Raw genomic sequence first — 21514 nt, 5'->3', positions numbered from 1 at the left:
CCTTGAACCATTCAAGTCGACATCCCTTGTCACGTAAGACGAGTAACTCTTACTCTCTTTCGTTTTAAGTCGAGTAACTCTTACTCTCTTTTGTTTAAAGGCAAGTAACTCCTTACTTCCTCTTGTTGCTCTTTATCGAATCCCATTCGATTTTTCCTCCCACTTGCCTTCTTAGAAGGACCCTCCTTTTAATGAAGACATCATCGAGAGCAACAATCTCATTGTGTTCCGATGTTTGGCGAGAAAAACCCCGTTCTTCTTCTTGAAGAACCTATGTCTAACACGCTTTAGACATTGGAATAATCGATAATTTTAGAACTCCTTCTAAAATGATGTCCATATCCGTATGGACTCAATTATTCACTATAGCTTTTAGGTTTTTAGTGGTTTGGCAGATACGTATTAGACTTTGTGTTTTGGAAGACCGATGACTATCGAACTCATGATCTCATCTTATTCTTTAATCATCCAGATCCACTTCTCGATTTTGGATTTGTTTCTAAAACTCCTCCACAATCAAGTCTTATGTCCATTCTAATCACACTGATCGCAGACTTTCATGTCCAACATTGTTTTCTACGATTAACTGTACTCTTGTATACTCTTACAAGATTTAGAATGACTAAGTCGGATCGTCCGTTAAAATTTACTTAAAAGTTAGATAGGCTCTTTTAAGAACATCATAAAATATCTCATATTTTATTCACTCCCATAATCTCATTACAGAGTCAATGTTCTAAAAAGAAATAGAAATACTAAAACTACTTTAAAGTATTGCCTATCGAGTCTATGATCCTTCTTGAGCTTTTCCAGCAACTCTTGCCTTCTTCAGCTTTCGACAGGTTCATCTCCTCTTCAATAAATACTCAGCTCCCTCTCGCTCCAGTCATTCATAATGATAAGAGTCTTTTAGGTATCGCATACCTTGAGGAATGTGTATTTAATTGAATAACTTTTAACAATTTTTACCTTGACCGGAACTCCCAACTCCGTCGTTTTGTTCTTCCAAGAATCGCGGGCAATCTCTTAATCGAATATGAGATGTACTACCGCACACAAGACATCTCTTGTTAGGAAGGATGGTTCTGGGTCTTGGTGCTTTCTTGCCCATTCTCCTGCCAGATGGCTTCCTTCTCCTAACGTCTTCCGTTCTCGTGTTTATAGTTTCCTGAATCCCTAGAATCTCTTCTAGAGTTTCAGGGGTGCTGAAACCACTTTCAGCAACTTCCAGAATCGCCAGTAGACTTTCGAAGGATACCCGTCCAAACTTATCTTCAAAGTTTGCTACTACATCCTTAAACCTTTCATCCAATGAATTCAGGATGATGTCAACAGCCAGTTCGACTGGCATAGGAGATCCCATCCATTCCATGTCTTTGAAGTGATCAATCATCTCCAAAACATGATAACGAACGGGTTTCCCTTTCTCCAGTCTCATCCCCAGTATCACCATTGTGATTCTAAATCTCTCTATTCGACATTGTGTTCCAAGCACTTCTCTTAGCCGTCGAATAATGGTGTATGCCTCCATTTCAATGAACATATCTATATATTTTCTTTCCATGGCCATTAGCATTAAACCGGTTACTGGCGCTGACTTCCTTCGAATATCGTCTACTTGCTTACATTCTTCATCAGAAGAAGTTTCTGAAAGCACGGGGATCGGAATGTCCAATATTTCTGCGCTTTTTCCTAGAACCTTTCTTAGGTTCCTCTCCCATTGAACGAAGTTGGTGTCGTTCAATTTCTCAAGTATGGTGTAGAGGTTGAAGATGTTTGTTGTCATAATTAAACTACATGTAAGAAATGCGAAAGTGATTAAACTTGTTATCCTGGCAATTTTCCTAATTTGCCTATATTATTCTACTTTTGTTGTCCCCTTAGAATAATATAATTCCAAGATCCCATTCCTGTGAAGCTAAGCGTACTTTGGCACTGCCCTTAACTTCACCCTCCTGGGTGAGTAACTCCTTACTGATCATATCTCATATGACTCTTGGTTAACGATTTAAACATTAAATCGTCCTTTAGCCTCGAAATCCAAAACCCTTTTGCTGACTCGTTTGAGAATAACCATTTAGACATGTAGACCTCTTCATAGATCTACCCGTATTGTCCCGAGGTAAAAGATGGCACCCTGCTTTGGCATGACCCACCATCGATGAACAAGGGCTCAACAGGTGTCTTAATCTGGGTAGGCTTTACTAAAAATTCTTTTTGGGACTTATTACGTAATTTATCAAGTTGCGTTACTGTGAACTCTTGCATAACCATTCATGATTTATTACGTAAAAGTTTATGTGGGTTTGCGTAAAGATTTGTTAAATCTTAGTATTACCCCTTAAAAGATCCCATCTTTTAAGTTTATTTCTTGTTCGCCTATGGTTCGATTGGATTCATATCCAAGAACCTCTATTGACTACTCCCACTTGAACCATGATCTCATCATTCAGTTCGTCAATAGATTCTAAGACCCTATACTCTAAGTATTATTCGGGCACAACTCCTTGCGCTTAGAACAAGAAACGATAATCCTATCTAAAGGTATACTATTCTACGCAATCACATACATCCATACATACAAAAATATGACAATCATAATAAATAAAGTATGTATCCTAGATTCGTTTCTAGGTTTTGCTATCGCATAGCTATTCGTGGGATTTTGTGACATCTCTATGTCTAATGTTTCTAAAGTTTCGTATTCTCAATACTTAAACTAAAACATTACGTTTCTTCCTTAATTGTTTCCAAAATCAAAATAAGGAAAAACTCCGTTCGGGTACTCCTCTAACCCGGGTCTAAGTCGGAAAAATTATGCTCGGAACCGGGAGAAAAGTCTGAAAAACTCCCTTTCAGATCATGGCCCAAAAGGCCCTTGAGTCTCACTCAAAAGAATCTGAGTCAACCCTGGTCAAAGCCCCTTGACTGGTCTCTGGTCAACTCTTGACTCAGCCTGGTCAAGGTCCGGTCCTAGAGACAGCACCTTCCTGCCGTGCTATGTCTCTCGGGCAGACGCGTCCTAGCCCAGCTAGACGCATCTGTCCTAGGACAGACCATAGACATCTCGGGTGAGATGTCTAGGATGCGTCCTGGTCGCGTCCTAGACGCGTCCAGACCATCCGGTTGCTGCATATGCCTCTCGGACGCTTAATCCGAGAGCTGTTGGAACTCCCAGACGCGTCCCCGACGTGTCTGGTCTCGGGACAGCACACGTGCCATCTCGGATTTTTGGTCCGGGATGCATCCGTGCCCCACAGTCGCGTCCCAGACGCTTCTGTGCACAGACGGCTAGGCCATCCCATCTGGGATGCCTTCTGGACGCGTCCAGACGCGTCCTAGACGCTTCTGGATGCTCCGGTCGCATCCGAGTTGCGTCCGGAAGCTTCCAGTCGCATCTGAGATGCTTCTGGTTGCTCCAGACGCATCCTCGATGCATCCGGACGCCCGTCCAGTGTCTCGGTCCTAGACCGAGACTCTAAATAGGTTCCCTCGAGCGCGTCCCAGACGCGTCAGGGATATCCGAGACGCTCCTGTCTCGGAATCCTATTCCGTCTCGGACTGGGATGTCCCAGACGCGTCCCACGCGCTGGGACGTCCGAGACCCGAGAGTCTCGGACTCCTAGTCCGTGTTGGACTGGGATTCCCAGACGCGTCCTAGACGCTCTGGGATGTCCGAGACCCGAGAGTCTCGGACTCCTAGTCCAGCTCGGACTAGGATTCCCGGTCCTTCACGGACTGGGATTTCCAGTCCGTGTCCCTGTCTGTCTCGGACTGTCTGTCCGAGACGTGCTGGTCCGGCCCGGACGCGTCCTGGTCGCGTCCTGGCCGGTCCGGCCAGTAGGGTTTCCTAATTTTTGGGAAATCCTGCCGTTCCAACTTCTTTTTCTTTTCTTTCTTTCTGTTCCAGCTGCTGTTAGGTACTGTTTTTGATCAATTCATCAACCAATCTTCATGGTTTTGATAATTTCTATCAAAATTCTAAAACCCTAACACTTGTTTATGAAAACTCTTTTCATAAAACTTTGTTTCTAGTGTTTCTAGGCCATGAATCTCATCCAAAACCCTAATTTGATCTCATCAAACTTATGTTTAAATCTCTATTCAAACATTAAAACACTAATATCTAGTTGTTCAAGTATGAATCTAATTCATCTAGTCAAAGATAGTTCATGCAAACGGCTCGTGATGCCACTGAAGGGGAATAACCTAGTGTATCTCATACACCTAATTGTCTATTAGTGTTGGTAGCGGAATCTCAAACATCATATGTTTAACACTAATTCCAGGATCTATACATGAACATACCAATGAACTAGATTGGAAAGAAGATTACCTCTTAATCGCTTTCCCACGAACTAAATTCCGATCAGTATTCGGAAGATAAGAGCTCCAAGTGTAGCTCCTCTACTTGAGACACCGAATAATGACTTGAACTCCCTCCTTTCAGTCAGCTAGGACCTTCTTGAAGGTTGAGATGAAGAACTCCTTCTTCTTGACTAGATACTTGAGAAAACTCCTTTTCTCTCTCTCTCTCTGAGATGTATATTCTGAAACTCTTTCAGACTCTTGGAAATTTCTCTTATGAAATTGCCTCTCTCTTTAGGTTGTATAATTAGGTATATATAGAAGTCCCTAGAAGAGGTATTAGACTCAAACTAGGATTCCATAAACCTAATTATTAGGCAACACCCAAAATACCCTCCTTTGGGTCACTTAAGTGTGGCCGGCCAACATAGCCCTTTATGGGCTTCCTTGGCCGGCCCACTTAGGGCCTAGCTGGCCATCACATGGCCGGCCCTATTGCCTTGGCCGGCCATCACATGGCCGGCTTCCCTAAAGCCATTCCGGGCCTCCCTTTTGGGCCCGGACATGTTTATCTCTTTCGGACTTCTCCGAATCTTTCTGGACTTACCAATAACGGATCCAATCCACTTATTTGCCATTATCCATCTAGTCAATTCTCTCCGTTCAAATCATTATTCTGTTGTGTAACCCTTGTAGGATCCGGTCTATGTTAGCCGCGAATCAACTCTTGATTCGACGATCGTAGTTGGCTTCTAGCTAAGCATTACGACCCCTAATTGGACCGGACTAATGATCTTCCGAATAAGGTCATTAAGATCCTAATAGCCAAATTGCACGCATTGCATCCTTGGTCGAAGGACACTCCTTCGGAAGGATACCATTCCTTCAGACTTCAGGCACCATATCCTTCACCGGTCCTTCACGGACTGGGATTCCCGGTCCTTCACGGACTGGGATTTCCAGTCCGTGTCCCTGTCTGTCTCGAACTGTCTGTCCGAGACGTGCTGGTCCGGCCCAGACGCGTCCTGGACGCGTCCTGGCCGGTCCGGCCAGTAGGGTTTCCAAACTTTTTGGAAATCCAACCGTCCCGACTGATTTTTCTTTTCTTTTCTTTTGTTCCAGCTGCTGTTAGGTACTGTTTTTGATCAATTCATCAACCAATCTTCATGGTTTTGATGATTTTTATCAAAATTCTAATACCCTAACACTTGTTTATGAAAACTCTTTTCATAAAACTATGTTTCTAGTGTTTCTAGGTCATGAATCTCATCCAAAACCCTAATTTGATCTCATCAAACTTATGTTTAAATCTCTATTCAAACATTAAAACACTAATATCTAGTTGTTCAAGTAAGAATCTAATTCATCTAGTCAAAGATAGTTCATGCAAACGGCTCGTGATGCCACTGAAGGGGAATAACCTAGTGTATCTCATACACCTAATTGAATAGCGTTGGTAGCGGAATCTCAAACATCATATGTTCAACACTATTTCCAGGATCTATACATGAACATACCAATGAACTAGATTGGAAAGATGATTACCTCTTAATCGCTTTCCCACGAACTAAATTCCGATCAGTATTCGGAAGATAAGAGCTCCAAGTGTAGCTCCTCTACTTGAGACACCGAGTAATGACTTGAACTCCCTCCTTTCAGTCAGCTAGGACCTTCTTGAAGGTTGAGATGAAGAACTCCTTCTTCTTGACTAGATACTTGAGAAAACTCCTTTTCTCTCTCTCTCTCTCTGAGATGTATATTCTGAAACTCTTTCAGTTAACCCTCTCAGTTGTTGAGAATTCAATCTCTGAAATTGTCTCTTTTCTTTAGGTTGTATAATTAGGTATATATAGAAATCCCTAGAAGAGGTATTAGACTCAAACTAGGATTCCATAAACCTAACTATTAGGCAACACCCAAAATACCCTCCATTGGGTCTCTTAAGTGTGGCCGGCCAACATAGCCCTTTATGGGCTTCCTTGGCCGGCCGACTTAGGGCCTAGCCGGCCATCACATGGCCGGCCCTATTGCCTGGGCCGGCCATCACATGGCCGGCCTCCCTAAAGCCATTTCGGGCCTCCCTTTTGGGCCCGGACATGTTTATCTCTTCGGACTTCTCCGAATCTTTCAGGACTTACCAATAACGGATCCAATCCACTTATTTGCCATTATCCATCTAGTCAATTCTCTCCGTTCAAATCATTACTCTGTTGTGTAACCCTTGTAGGATCCGGTCTATGTTAGCCTCGAATCAACTCTTGATTCGAAGATCGTAGTTGGCTTTTAGCTAAGCATTACGACCCCTAATTGGACCGGACTAATGATCTTCCCAATAAGGTCATTAAGATCCTAATAGCCAAATTGCACGCATTGCATCCTTGGTCGAAGGACACTCCTTCGGAAGGATACCATTCCTTCAGACTTTAGGCATCATATCCTTCACAAGCTCTAAGGAGTGGCTCAGCATGGACAATACTTCATGCTTGAATTCACCTGATTGAATACACTTCCAACTGCAAGCAACGTTGTATCTAAACTGAATTTCTTCATTCACCTTAGGGCATAGGAATGATACCCAAGATGTCGACTCAATTCTTCTTTCATTCATTATCTTCATCCGCAACAGATCAAACATGATAGATATTGGAACAAGTCTCTCGTCCCTGATTCATGAATTGAAGGACTCTGAACGGGAAAACATATTAAACCATACCTTTTGCGCGGAAAGAACGCACCAGCCCAATGTTCAGGATTGACATATTATAAAAATGAGTCCAACCAGATCCACCCATGACAACCAGTTCTGAAGTGTACTTATGAAAATTCAATACATTAAGCGCACGAGCCGCTTTGAACATTAGCAACTGGAAATAGTCGGACTTTTTTACACCATTCTTTATACGTACATTCAAATTGTTCTGCAAGTGCCAAACGCAGTATGAATGTGTTGGGTTATGGTGTCTCCTAGTGTTGTTAGCGGAATCTCAGACATCTAATGTCTAACACTAGTATCCCAGGATCTCATGCATAAGCTAATAACTAGAGTCAGAGATTATCTTACTAGCTAATTTTTCCCTCGAACTTTTCCAATCGAAAGTGAAGACCAAAAGCTCCAATTGTTGTTCCGCTACTCAAGACACCCGAATGATCAACCTGATCTCACACCTTGTTGCTAGCTAGAATACCAATGGTGGTTTGATGAAGAACTTCTTTTGACTAAGATAGATAGTTGGGAATTATCTCTTTTTCTTTCTCTACTTGATGTTGTAGAGAAGAAAACTCCTTGAGAATTCTTCCACACTCTTATTCAAGTCCTAAGAGACATTATATAGAACCCTAAGTTAGAGTTCAACCCTAATTAGGTTTTCCAAAAAGTCCCTTTTGAATAAGATTAAGGAAATAGTCAAAAACAGAAACTAGTTTCTATTTTTCTCTTTCCCTAACTTGTAGCCGCCCAAACCATGCCCAATTGGAAAGATCTGGCTGGTCCCACTAGGGGAACACGCCCAAGCTTGGTAGTTCCCTTTTGGGCCCCAAAACACCCCTTTTTGTGCCTGGCCCAAATACCCTTCCTTTGGGCCTTTTATACTATCTTTGCCTAAACTTATTTTAGGCCTTTGGGACATATTTATGGGTATTATCCATGTATATATGTCTCATCCCTCTAGTCATATCATCCGCTCAAATCGACATTCTTTGGTGTAACCCGATGTAGAATCCGGACGAAGTTAACCGCGAATCGCTTCGTGATTCGACGATCATAGTTGGTTTCTAGCTAAACACTACGACCCTTAAATCATCCGGACTTGATGATATTCCTCATCAATTTTCCTATCCGAAAAATTTCTCGCATTGCATCTTTGGTTGAAAGACATCTTCTTCAGGCTCCCGCTTGTACTTAGAACAAGTGCAATGCTTGATTCCCGTGTCAATTTGTATCTCATCTGATACGTCACATCTTTCAGACTTTCTTCATCCCGAGTACAATTTTCAAAGACAAATGATTTACTTTTTATTCATTTGAGCGCGGCCACACATTTTCAGTTTCTACTCATCAAGTGGCCTTGAGATACTTTTTCCTAATTTAATTAGGACGACACAATCAATTCTTGTACTCCCACTCAGCTTTATGTCTATCATGTCTTTCCCAGTATCCGCTTTTATGACCTCCTTTTACGGTGCGGCGTTTGGCGGAACTAAAGTCGGACATTCCTTACATAAGATGAGTGAAGCACTCATGTTCTGAGGAATCTCTCCAATCTTGTCAATGAGAAGCGTTTGACGTTCATCCCGATTGATGTACTTCTCACTTGTGGGTTATCCAGTCTATATTCCTAATAATACACCCACGTAGTCGATTTGAATACTCCTATTCCTATAGGCCATGAAACATCACTATCTCGTCGACGTTCGTGCTAGTCTTCGTAAGTCATTGTTGTCCATGCAATGACCTGGATTAGGGAGATGATAATGAAATATTCAAAGTTCACTTAATAGGGTTTCATTTATCAGATCACTTATCTGACAAACCTATTTGGAATATATTATTATCCATGGGTTGTCGTTCAAATACTAAACCGAATTTAGACGACTACGAAATAATTAATTTATTTCCGATAACGAGAGTTTGTAAATTTAAGCCTCTTCTGTAAAACCCCTTTTACCCACTGAATTTCTTAGTCTAGGTTATTCTCAAAATATACCTCATGCCTTAGACTTATGTATGACTCTCATACTTTGTCTTAGGTGATAGTTTAGTTTGACTACGGATGTAGTCCGATAAAAACTTTGTCTATTATCGGAGGTCTCTTCCTTCGATTTTCTTTTGATAATTTCTAGTAACCCTTTACTAGAATTAAGGCTTCCATTATTTTATTTGTAGAGTCTGCAACAGTTTCCGACTCGAAACATCTTCAACCTACTTTCCTTCCATGTTTGGAAGTTTGCATTAACATGTTCAACTTTCTTTCCACTCTAACTCATCCTAGAACTTAACAAGCCTTTTAGGATATCAGATGTGGTTCAAATTGTCTTATCTGGATTCGGATGTTAACATCTCTTAATACCCCAATATTCGAGATGTCTTGGGAAAATGCTAAATCATGTCCCACATGACCGATCTTATGCCTATAGCATAACTATCTTCCTCATGCGTGCTTGCTCATCAGGGTCTCCCAGACTCTGAGTCTTGCCGAGCTATGCACCATGAAATTTGGGTCGAATTTCTCTTTTAGAGTCTTTCACATTTGGACTTTTAGGAATCTCAAGTTTCTTATCTTAGTCTTATCATCTTTCGATCTATCCTCATAGAACTTTAATGCCAAAAGCATTTCATCCTTTGTGGTCCTTCATTGAGCCAGTTCTCAACTGATTCCAACATCCCTATGTTGTTCTCAATCCTGGTATGTACTCTGCACACCAGACTTGGAAACCCGTTACTCCCACTAACCTTCTTGAAATCCTGAGATTCAAGATTCTCTTCATTCTTTCAGGAATCAAACGTCTTTGATTTCCTCGTTGAATCGAAGATTTCAACTCTTGCCTACTTCACTCCCTCGATGGATCTCCGGAGCATTCATGGACTCAAACTTAGACTGTCGTAAGATCTCGTTCATCTTATGAATCCAAGATCTTAATCTTCTTTGTCTAGTTTTGGAAAACTCCAATGTTTCCATCAATCTTAGTTTTCACCTTTGAAAACTAATTTCTGTCTAATGGTTTTACTCCATTGACCAAATTATCAAGTTCCAAACTTGGTGAGATATGGATTCCATGATCTATTGGCTCCCAGGCAATTTTAGAGTTAGTTTCCGTCTCTACACAGGTCTATGCTCTTATCTTTTATTAATAAAATTTCAATCTTCTGAGCTTGTTAGATAAGCTTTAACGTCCTTCAAGGCTTATGAACAACATAATACTCTCAAAACTTGAGATATTTCTTGATAGTTCTCTGACAAATTTCCATTCGTCTTGCGCATTAAGTACTTAGATCCCATCTATTTTTTTTACCTTTAGGAACCGCGACTAACTGTTCTCAACAATTTTGTTACTCTTGGTCGAACTCATTCGACTTTTCCTCCCACTTATCCTTCGTAACTAATTATTCTTTTCAGAACTAATTATTAGGAGGATACCATCATGAGAAACACTGTGACGCCCCAAGCCTAGTAGTTGCCGATATTGTCCTCCCTTTCGCCACCACCCTCGCACGGATGGTAGGAGGTTTTGTTCTTGGCGAGAGCTGATGAGACATGAAAATGTCCCATCTGAATCTCTTAATTCGGGTTAGTTAGTCCAGTTCGAGCGGTTACTCTGATAATTTGTTTGATTTTCTTTCTCAGGTGTCTTTTACGGAGTTCTGTGTGAAAAATAGTTAAGATCGGGAGAAAGATGCATTAAGGGCAGTTCGGTCATTTGGAGGTTAGGGTATTCTGGAAATTTCAGTGCTTAAATGAAAACTAGAGTCCATGACGAGTCCGTAGGCGAAAACGGAAGTGAAATCGGAATCCAGATGAGAAAGTTAGGCCACGTCAAAGTTGTAGTCAAAGAGAGTTCACCAAATCAGCTAGAGGGACACGTGTGCAGCGCCAATCGTGTGTGGGCTATGTTTTGTCAGAGGGCTGGTGCACGTTGGGATTTTTGGGAGTTCTTGACCCCATGTAACCAGGTGCAATATATGACCGTGTACCAAATACATCTAACGGCTGAAAGGCTTTACTCACATGTGGCTTCATCATGGTTAGTGTTGCAACTTCTTACATAGCTCCATGATACACCCAATAATTTTCTTAAACAACTCAGCTATCCCACCCGTGACCAATTTCATTTTTTCAAACGTGTTTCCCTCCTTTTACTCTTATCCCATTATTTTAGAAACAAATATAATATCAAAGGGAAAGATTGGAACGGCAAGATTCTTTCTCTCTTCTTTCTCTCGTATCTACCTATTGTGGGCAGTGTAAACAGGAAACTAAAAAGAGATATAGAGGGAGAGAATAGTTGCAGATTTTGGGAGCTTTCTTATCTACATTAAAGAGAGAAATTTATGTCTATCTACAGAGAAGAAAAATCACGGCCAAAAGGGAAGATAACAACAGAATCGGAGTTGTTCGGATTTGGGTGGAGAGATTGAAGGGTTTTTCGGGTCTATATAACAAGGAGAAGCAGATTACAGGAGGGGGTCGGCCATTAAAGAGAATATCACGACCGGGAACAAAAAGGGAGAGAACCGAGAGCTTCCATGGAGGTTTTTCATTGATTTTAATTTTACATTTTTTTTTATTGTCTTCTTCTTATTAGTTCTGTCTTTGTGAGAGAGATAGAATTAAGAGAGAGAGAGAATTAACAGAGAGATAGAAGGACATTGTAGAGAGAGAAAAACAAGAACCACCATTAATGAATATTGGAGTTTAAAGAAATTTGTTTTCGATTTGTTTCTTTTGTTTCTTTTGTTTCTTGTATTATCTTTCTTTGTGAGAGAGAAGGATTATATAGAGAGATTAAGAATAGAGAGAGAAAACAGAAAGTTTAGAGAGAGAAAGAGAGTTAAGGAAGGCGAGAAAATAATTTTCTCAGAGAGGAAAATATTTTCGGGAAGACGAGAAAATCGTTTTCTCTAGGGGTGCGTTTGGCAGAATTCTCTGAAAAATCAGAAGGAAATCACTTCCTTAGGCTCTGTTTGGTGGGAAAATCGCAGAAAAGTTAAGTTTCTTTCTTCTTTTTCTTATACTAATTCAAATATTTATCGTTTCTAGCATGAGTAGCTAAATCTTTTCTATCTAGGGTTTTAGATGAAGTCATAATAATTATTTTCTCGATAATTTTATTAAAGTTTTTACTATTTTAACGATAAAATCCTCCGGGTTTTTAGACCGTTCATGGACTAAAACCTGAGTTATATAAAGAACTCTCTAATTAGATCAAAATTAAATTGTCGTTAGAATTGTTAGGAAGACGGACTCGAAAACCCTAGGTTCCCTTTTTCTGAATACCGACTTATTTATTTATTTTTGAGTTTTATATTTTATTTTTATTTTACCTCAATCAAACCATTTTTAAATCTCAATAGTTTTAAGGTTAGATTTTAGTTTAACTTAGTCTCTGAGGAACGAACCGGTCTTACCGGACTTATTACTTGACGCCCGTATACTTGCGGGTGGAGACCTTTTAGGGTAACCTTTTAGGCCCATCAAGAGCACCACGGACTCCCCCAAAAAGCCTCGACACTTACCAAGCTTGAGCATACACCTATAGCCCAGGCTCCGGACACTCTCGTGAGCGATGTGGGACTATCACAATCCCCCCACCCTCAACGAAGAGCCGTCCTCGGCTCTGATACCACTTGTGACGCTCCAAGCCCAGTAGTTGCCGATATTGTCCTCCCTTTACGCCACCACCCTCGAACGGATGGTAGGAGGTTTTGTTCGTGGCGAGAGCACTCCCAGCTCCCCCAAAAGGCCTCGACACTTACCAAGCTTGAGCATACACCTATAGCCCAGGCTCCGGACACTCTCGTGAGCGATGTGGGACTATCACAATCCCCCACCCTCAGCGAAGAGCCGTCCTCGGCTCTGATACCACTTGTGACGCCCCAAGCCCAGCAATTGCCGATATTGTCCTCCCTTTCGCCACCACCCTCGCACGGATGGTAGGAGGTTTTGTTCTTGGCGAGAGCACCACGGACTCCCCCAAAAGGCCTCGACACTTACCAAGCTTGAGCATACACCTATAGCCCAGGCCTCGATATATATATATATATATATATATATATATATATATATATATATATATATATATATGTAACACCTATAATTATTGTTATATTAAAATGTTGATGTGTGTAGTGCGGGTAGGATGTCTAGGTATCCTACTGAACTGACCTTCGGGTTATCTCATCCCTATTTGTTTTTGTTCAGTTGCAAGTATTGGTGACCGAAGTGACATAGTTTGCTTTAATGGCTCACATTATGTAAGCTCGATATAATTTTTATTATATTTTCAACTTATGATTTTATCGCAACGTCAATATCATACATGTATCATCTAGAATAGTTAAGATCGTTCTCTCACCTGTTTGTGATTGTACACATGTAAATACTATGCACACTATCACTTTGAATTTGATGTTATTGATCTGTTGAAGTTTATGAAAACATGTATGAATGTTTGACAGGTTGTTCAGGTTTGATATTTTTCAATTTAGAGAGGAGACTCTATCCAAATTCAGTTTCTTTTGTGAATTGTTTATATACGTGAATTCAAGTTGTATTTCTCTTTACGAAAACTATTTTGGGAGATACGTTTTCCGAACATATTTTTCAAAAGGTTTAAACTATAATTGATTTTTTGCTGCGTTTGTTCTTGCTTTGTAACCCGTGATGAAAGTGTTGGCTTGGGTTTTTATTTGAAACTGGTTTGAGTTAGTATTAGACCAAGTTTCTTTTATAAACTGCCTGACAAACTGTGGTTCGGAACACGGGGCGTCACAACTCACCTGTAAAAGAAGCACAGAAAACTTTGTAATGTTTAAGATCTTTTGATGTGTAAACAAGAAGGAATTCGAACACAATAATGGACGAGATCGAAATATTTCGCACAATCTTTCGGAGAAAATGGCGCCGCTGAACAAAATTTTAGAGTGAAAGAGAGGAAGAAGATAAGATCTGAATGATTTAGAGGGAGAAAGAGAAGGAAATATCTCAGTTTTAGCTGGAAAATGAAAATTTGTAGGGTTTATGGAAGATTTACATCTCATGATTGGACATGAATTTAATGTTGAAGTCATCTTTAGTCAGAAAAGAGGAGAAGATGTTGAATGTCATGTCCAAGGGCAAGAGGGGAAGAAAAACAAAGTTGTACTTTCTCTGACATTTAGACGTGTTTTGAATTCTTATTCTTTGTTAGATTTGGTTTGAATTTACCTCCCAAAAATTAGACCTCCAATTCATTTTTCCCTCAAAGAAATAAGCGGTCCTTTATTTTAATTTGATTAAGAAAGTGGTAACTTACAATCATAAAATACTTTTAAAGTTTTTGTAGAATTGGCCGACTTAATAACTAATTATTTCCAAACTTTCGAAGATGTGTAGAACTTTGGACCTTGTAACATTTTGGTACTTTCTAGTTCTATATTCTCCTTAACGGAATCATGTTATTACTTGATATGAGCATCAAGATTCCTGACACTTGAAGACTCAATTTTATTAAGACTTAATAATCAATGCTACTTTAACAAGTAAGGGCTTTCTTTCATAAAAAAAAAACAAGTAACGGCTTTAGGTCATAAAATGTAAAACAATAATGCTACTTTTACAAGTAAGGGTTTTTTCCATGATAAATTGTTGATTATGATTCGAAGAAGGAGAAGAGATGAAAAAGAAGAAAGAGAAGAAGGAGAAGAACAAGAGTAAAAGGGGGGAGGGGTGCCTCCGTTGTAGGCACCCAGTCCGTACCGGATGACTACAGAGGTTGGAGGCTAACAACACTTTTAGCGGGTGTTATTAGCTGCTTCCTAAATGATAAAGAGATGGACCATTTCTGACATTGACATTTAGAAGTCTAGATTCAATTTGACAATTTGTCAAGGTTTTGTTTGAAGTTAGGAGAGAATCTTCCAAAATAAGATAACCCCATTTCAAATGTACATTTTTTTCCCCCAACTCTTCTCACTTGAAATCATTGACTTTATCAAAGGGTTGCTTATCGTAAAGGATAGGGAACTAGTTGGTACGTAGAAGATGTTGGCATGGATAGAGTCATCAAGCTAGCTAGAATTTACTAATGGACAATATCAGTTTGGAAATGGGTCATGGTAGCACTTAGAAGACATTCTTATGGATAAAGCATCAACTTAGCTACAGATCTCAACAAAAAAGAAACTTAGCTACAGTTTATCAACGGCCAATATCAGGTTGGAAATGGCCCCTGTTAGCACTCAGAATGCATTGTTGGGGATAAAATAATCAACCTAGATAGAGTTACCAATTGACTGTGTCAGTTTGGCCCCTGGCTAGAGCTTATTAACGGACCATATTGTTGTGGATCATCAGTCCAGCTAGAGTTTACCAACTAACCGTTTCTGTTTGGAAATGGGACATTGTGGTGGATAGTCATCCACATAGCTTCAGTTCATCATTGAACTGTGTCAGTTGAGAAACGGCCGAGTATGGCATATTACGGTATAATTAAGTTGATCCTTGGCTCAGTTAACAAAAGCCGTCTTAGCTCAGCTGGTAGAGCGCACGGCTTTTAACCGTGTGGTCGTGGGTTCGATTCCCACAGACGGCGTGTTTTTCATTTTTCTCCTTTGGTAAGCGGCGACTTTTGGGCATTTGAAAGATGGGCATTAAAATTTAAGGCCAGCAATAGCAAAATAGTTTTCGGGGTGTAAAGACTTGGTCAAATTTTGGTCAATTTGGTTTGACAAATTTCTTTTTTAATTTGTTATGGGGAAATAAATTTAGGGACTTAAAAAACAATTTCAAAAATTTTGGATGGAATCCAATAAACAAACAAAACCTACAAAATCTTCCTAGGGATCAACTAAAAGGCAAGTTGTGTTTTAAAACTTCTAGCCCCATTAAACCTCCATTATTGTTCTTCAAGTTCTTCATATCCATGATTTTTCTTCATCTTTTATTCATAACTACTCTTCATCTTCATCTTTGAACCATTAAACAATTTTGTTTTTCTTCAAAAATCTCAGGTTAGTGACCCTCTCTTAAACCTAAAATATGGAGAAAAACCCTAATAAAATTGATAATGTTGATGGAAGTATAGCTAAAGATAGCATCAATCAAGAAGACCAAGAATCATGGTTGGGTTTAGATGACATTGAAGAGGCAATGATTTTTTACTTTATTTATCACGAGTTTTTTTAACCCTTAAATCCCAGCTGGTTCGTGAGAGACAGGATAAAATCGCTTCGGGGTTTCGTGGGTGTATGGACCACGAAACCTTTCAGCACGAAATATTTCGTGGTTTTGCATTCCACAAAATGGTTCAGTGCATTTTTTCTTCCTTTAGATTTTTTATGTACTTTTTTCTGTTTCATTCTTTTTTCAGTCTTTTAAACATGATTCAAATGCTTCTTCAATGTCCGGAGATGCAACACCTATTACAGTATTTGTCTATGTATCACATTTATTTCCAAAAGGCATGGTATATAATTTGTGGTACACCTTGTTATCGTTATCACCGATGTTATTGATTCATTCTTGTAAACCACATAATGTATTTTTTTATATGTCGCAGTTGTTTGATTCGAGGAATGACGTAATAGTTTGGTGCTCCGAAACTACTATAGAAGCTCGATTTGTTATTGTGAAAAAATGAGTGAGGTCAGTAAACAATGAAGGAAAGGGGTCGTATACCTTGTTTCAGTGTAGTCAAGTGGTGTTTTTGGTAGCCACAAAGGGAAAATTGGGTCTCTAATACGGACCCAAGTAAAAAGAGGCGTACAGGTTCTTCTAAATGTGATTGCCCATTTGGTATAAAGGTAAAATATAGCGTATCTCACGACAAGTAGATCGTTGAATTACTCGATGGACACCACAACCACCCATTGGAGAAGAGCGTCACGGGTCACCCATATGCAGCTAGGTTTAAAGAAGATGAGCTAGAATTAGTTACTGCATTAACTAAAAGTGGATCACGTCCGAAATATATATTGTTTCATATAAAGCAAATGAAGAAAAATAGGCCTAACTTTTCTACAATGAGGACTGTGTACAATGCACAACGAAAGGTCAAGTGTGAGGAAAGTGAAGGTAGCTCAGTAATGCAACAGTTTATGAAGTTGTGCATGGATTACCACTATGTAGTCAAGTATAGATGGTATGAAAGTTCCGAAGAGGTAAAGGACTTGTTTTTTGCACACCGTAGGAGTGCTCAGCTTGCGTTGTGTTTCCCTCAGTTTGTTGTCATTGATTGCACTTATAAAATCAACAAGTTCAAACTCCCTTTGCTCCAGGTAGTCTCAGCCACTTCGACTAGGAAGACCTTCACAGTGGCAAACGCATTTATAAACAACGAAAAGACGGAACATTATACTTGGGTTATGGAATGTTTGCGAGAGTTATATAGTATTGGTGACTCTCCTACTGTATTCATTACTGTTAGGGAACTCGCATTGATGAATGCAATTGAGATCATATTTCCAGATGCGAAAAATATACTTCGTATATGGCATATAAACAAGAATGTCCGGGCCAAGGCTGAAAAATACTTAGAGATTGTAAATAAGGATTAGAAGATGGATGCAAGTGAGAAGAAACTTGAGAAAGATAAAATGGTTGATAGTTTTTCAATGAATGGCAGCTTGTCGCGTGGGCAAATACCGAGGAATTATACAAGACCCGAGTTAATAAGCTCGTAGAGAAATAGAGAAAAATCTCCGTAGAGTTAGTAAGTTATTGTCAAGATACATGGTTGTCACTCTACAAAGAGAGATTTGTTAATTTTTGGACAAACCAGATGCGACATTACGGCACCACATCAACAAGTAGAGCTGAGGGAGAACACGGGAGGCTCAAGTATTTCTTGAATAATTTGTTAGGAAATTTTGTTTCATGTTGGGAAGCTGCTCATAATTGCTTAGATGTTCAGTTTATTGGCCTCACAGACTCATTTGAGAATAATTTGAGAAAGGTGTTGCATCCCCATCAAATTAAGCTTTTCGACAAATTAAGGAAAGTGGTTGCACATCGTGCGATGGATATGATGTTGAAAGAGATGAGTCGGGATGATTATGGTAGTGAGAATGTTTGCCTTCGTATACTTAGGCGTACGCATGGTTTACTCTGTAAACATGAGTTGATGAAGCAACTTGCTTTCAATTTGGTACTAAAGTTCAGTGATTAATAAGAATTTAATTTCGTAAGGTGTATTACTTACCATTTTTTTGAACTTGCTTTCATAATCTTTTGGGGCTGGTGGAGGAGGAGGAAGTTCTTCAGCTCTTACATTTGGGTTACATACCTTTAGGTGAGGAACCGTTGCATACCACGACATGTAACCCTCTACAGTATCATTGGAAGTAGACATAGGGCAACGAGATGACACAGATAAGATCTGGTCTTCTCTGCTTTCCCATTCCAGGCAATTGATGGTCCGTAATAAGGCACGTACCTCTTGCTCTTCAATACAGACTTCATTGTATCATGTTTGCGAGGAGGTGTTGGAATGGTCTGAAGATATGCGAACTGACGGAGGGTTCGTTGAGGGTATAATAAACCAGTGATATCGAAAGAGACAATCATTCCATAGTAGTATAACAACTCGCCAGGCTCATAATGATGTCCATACTTCACGTACGGAGTCCAATCAACCTGTCCCAAACAACTTACATTATAAATTTTCATTTCGAAGTAACTGAAACTATTTTACGTATGAAATGAAATGGAGTTTATAACTTACTTCTGCAGCTGAAAGGTTGTCCAGTTTCTGCCTATAATCTATAAGTGCTTTCTTTTAAATTGGACCCTTGTAGGCTCAGGTAACCATTTCCCAGCCAATGCCAACCCTTGTTGAAAATCCGGTTTAACATCCCATTCATTAAGACTAGGAAAATAATCGGAAAATGCTTCAGATATTCAATAAACTAATTATAAAAAGGTAGAAGAAGATGATTGAGTACGAAACTCGCACGTACCATAAGAAGGGTAAAGCATCCACCCATCTGTTTCACTTCAAACCTGGTCGCAGTTGACATTTGATGCAGCAGGTTAGCAAGGCAGGCAGAGCCCCATGAGTACTTATGGACCTTGTCCAACTCTTCAAAACACTGAAGGTATTGAACATTCACCCTGTTCCCACTCTTGTCGGGACAAATACAAGATCCCACAACGTAAAGTAAATACGCCCTCGCCGCATACTCCTTCTTCTGCCTCGAGTGATTATTCTTCGAATTTCCAAATTTTTTCTTAAGAAAATCTAACTTCATTGTTTTCAAATGCCCGTCCTTTAAGCTCCCCTCGACTCATTATGGTCAAGTCCCAGAGTTCTATTCATTAAATCAAACATTTGTTCCACGTTCGTTGTACTGTATGTTACACCATTTACTGCATCTCCACCAGTAGGGAGCTTAGCAGTGTGTTTCACATCGTTAAGTGTGATCATCATCTCCCTAAACGGTAAATGAAAGGTGTTGGTCTCTGGATAAAACCTCTCCATAAAAACACTAATAAGTGCCTCGTCTAGCCTTCGATACACATGGTCAATGATTGATTGAAATTCAGAATTTCGAACCGTTTCTTTTATAAAGATGCACTTGTTGTTGAGCTCCCATCTATCAATCCACCCAACTGTGGGCTTCACAGTCAAAACTCTTTCCAAAAGCTAGAAACCAACGCGTAATTAAGGAAAAAAAAAACAAAATACGTAAGTGAAAAGATTAAAATAATTGACCATTCAAATATAAAAACATACCTCGCCACGCCATATATGGTTGGCAATGTGCCACCTATAGAACTTAAGTAACGATCGGTCCACAGGGAATCCAACATCGTCAGTCAATAGGATTGTTCAACTTCTTGTGCCTCTTCTTCCGATTCGCCTCCTTCTTTGTCTCCTTCTTCGCCTCCTTCTTTGTCTCCTTCTTCGCCTCCTTCTCCGTCTCCTTCTTCGCCTCCTTCTCTGTCTCCTTCTTCGCCTCCTTCGTCTCCTTCGCCTCCTTCCTCGCCGGACTCCTCGCCCGAGACGTCCCGTGATTCTTCGACCTGCTCTACGTTCAGGATTTCATCACGAGACTCGTCCTCCGACAAGTTAGGACGTTGTGTTCTACTACTTCTTGCAACCATCGATTTCGTGTGTACCCCTTGGCGTCTATCACGTGCAGACACGGTAGGCCTCCTGCGAGGAACCACTTCACGTGGAGGGGACACTTGAGCAGATTGATCCACTCTTTGTTTTTTACTCCTACACATCAAAATATTTCAAGTAAAACTATAAGAAGACAGAAGAAGAGAAAAAACTAAGTGAAGAAAAACTGCAAATTTAGCAAACAAATCATTCAAATACTAGGGTTAACTTAATTAAGGGTCCCTTTGATACGTAGGGATGTTTGAGTAAGAAAATCAACCTTTTTCTGATGGGAAAGAAAACAATTGTTTTCACATGTGAATTGACTTTGTAAAGTGTTTGGTAGGGTTGTAAGAAAATCGTGGAGTGCTTTAAAAAAGACTTAGTTCTCTTTTTTTGTTGACCAATTCAAGGAGGTGCCATAGGAATTTCGTGATCTTCATCTTCCATTCTAATTAATGTTAGAAACCCTAATGTCATGCTCCAATTTTAATTCACCAATGGGGTCCTCATCTTCCATTTATTCAACAATTCACCAAAGTAATGCTCCCATTTTAATGCTAACATCAAAAACCTCATAATCACATTGTTGATAACCTTAATTTCAGATATAGATTTAACCTATAATCCCATTTTAATACTACAACAAAAACCCTAAATTTCAGATATCGATTCAACCTCCAAATAGATACAATTGATGAAGAAAGTAGTAAAACCCAATGGCGCCGATTTGGTTTTCTTCTCTGGTGTTCATCTTTGATGAAGAAAGCTAATAGTAGAACCCGATGGATTCTTCATCAATTGGATTTCTTTGGAGGTTGGATTTATTTGGGCCCTTCATCAATTGATTGTTAACCTTGATTGATTGGGAGTTTAAGAAGTTGATAAACCTCACATGAACTTTTAAGAGAGGAAGATGAAGAACATATATTGTTTAGAGAAAGAACAAGGAAGAAGGATAGAGCGGGTTTAGAAAAAAGAGAGAGAGAGCGCGTTTTTAATTTGGAGGGTGAGAATTGTGTTTTCCCACCTTTTGGGTGGGAAAATTTATGACCTTATTTCCTGTTAGAAATAAAAGTCGCGGAAGCTATCGAACCTATCCTAGAAATTGATCCGATTATGAAGATTAATCGAAAAGCTAAGCCAAAATCTAAATATGCAAACAGAAATTAACGAGGTTCGGCCTAAAGCCTACGTCCTCGGGCGAACAAGAAATCTTTATTGAAGGATAGATGAAGACGACTAACACAACCCGCAAGTTCGTCCCAAGATGGTACCGTATAGTAATAACCTTCTATACTAAATCTTCGACGACCGAGAAATTTAACACCGCTCAAAAACTATGAAAAAATTTTCTCTCTTACTTGCTCACACTCTCTAACTCTCTATTGAGTAGTTGTTGTGTTGT

At 39.8% G+C, this 21514-nt stretch overlaps 1 non-coding gene across 1 annotated transcript; it reads left to right on the top strand.

Annotated features, from left to right (window-relative positions):
• The first annotated feature begins 15521 nt into the window (after positions 1-15521).
• Positions 15522-15594, top strand: TRNAK-UUU (transfer RNA lysine (anticodon UUU)). The gene has a single exon. It is a non-coding gene; the product is annotated as a tRNA-Lys (tRNA).
• The last annotated feature ends 5920 nt before the right edge of the window (positions 15595-21514 follow it).

Source organism: Eschscholzia californica, unplaced genomic scaffold (genome assembly GCF_041429995.1).
Source record: "Eschscholzia californica isolate CP2 unplaced genomic scaffold, dmEscCali1.0.p SCAF_1, whole genome shotgun sequence".
NCBI classification, from domain to species: Eukaryota; Viridiplantae; Streptophyta; class Magnoliopsida; order Ranunculales; family Papaveraceae; genus Eschscholzia; species Eschscholzia californica.
Note: the sequence above shows the minus strand (reverse complement) of the source record. Positions and strands in the feature narration are given on the sequence as shown.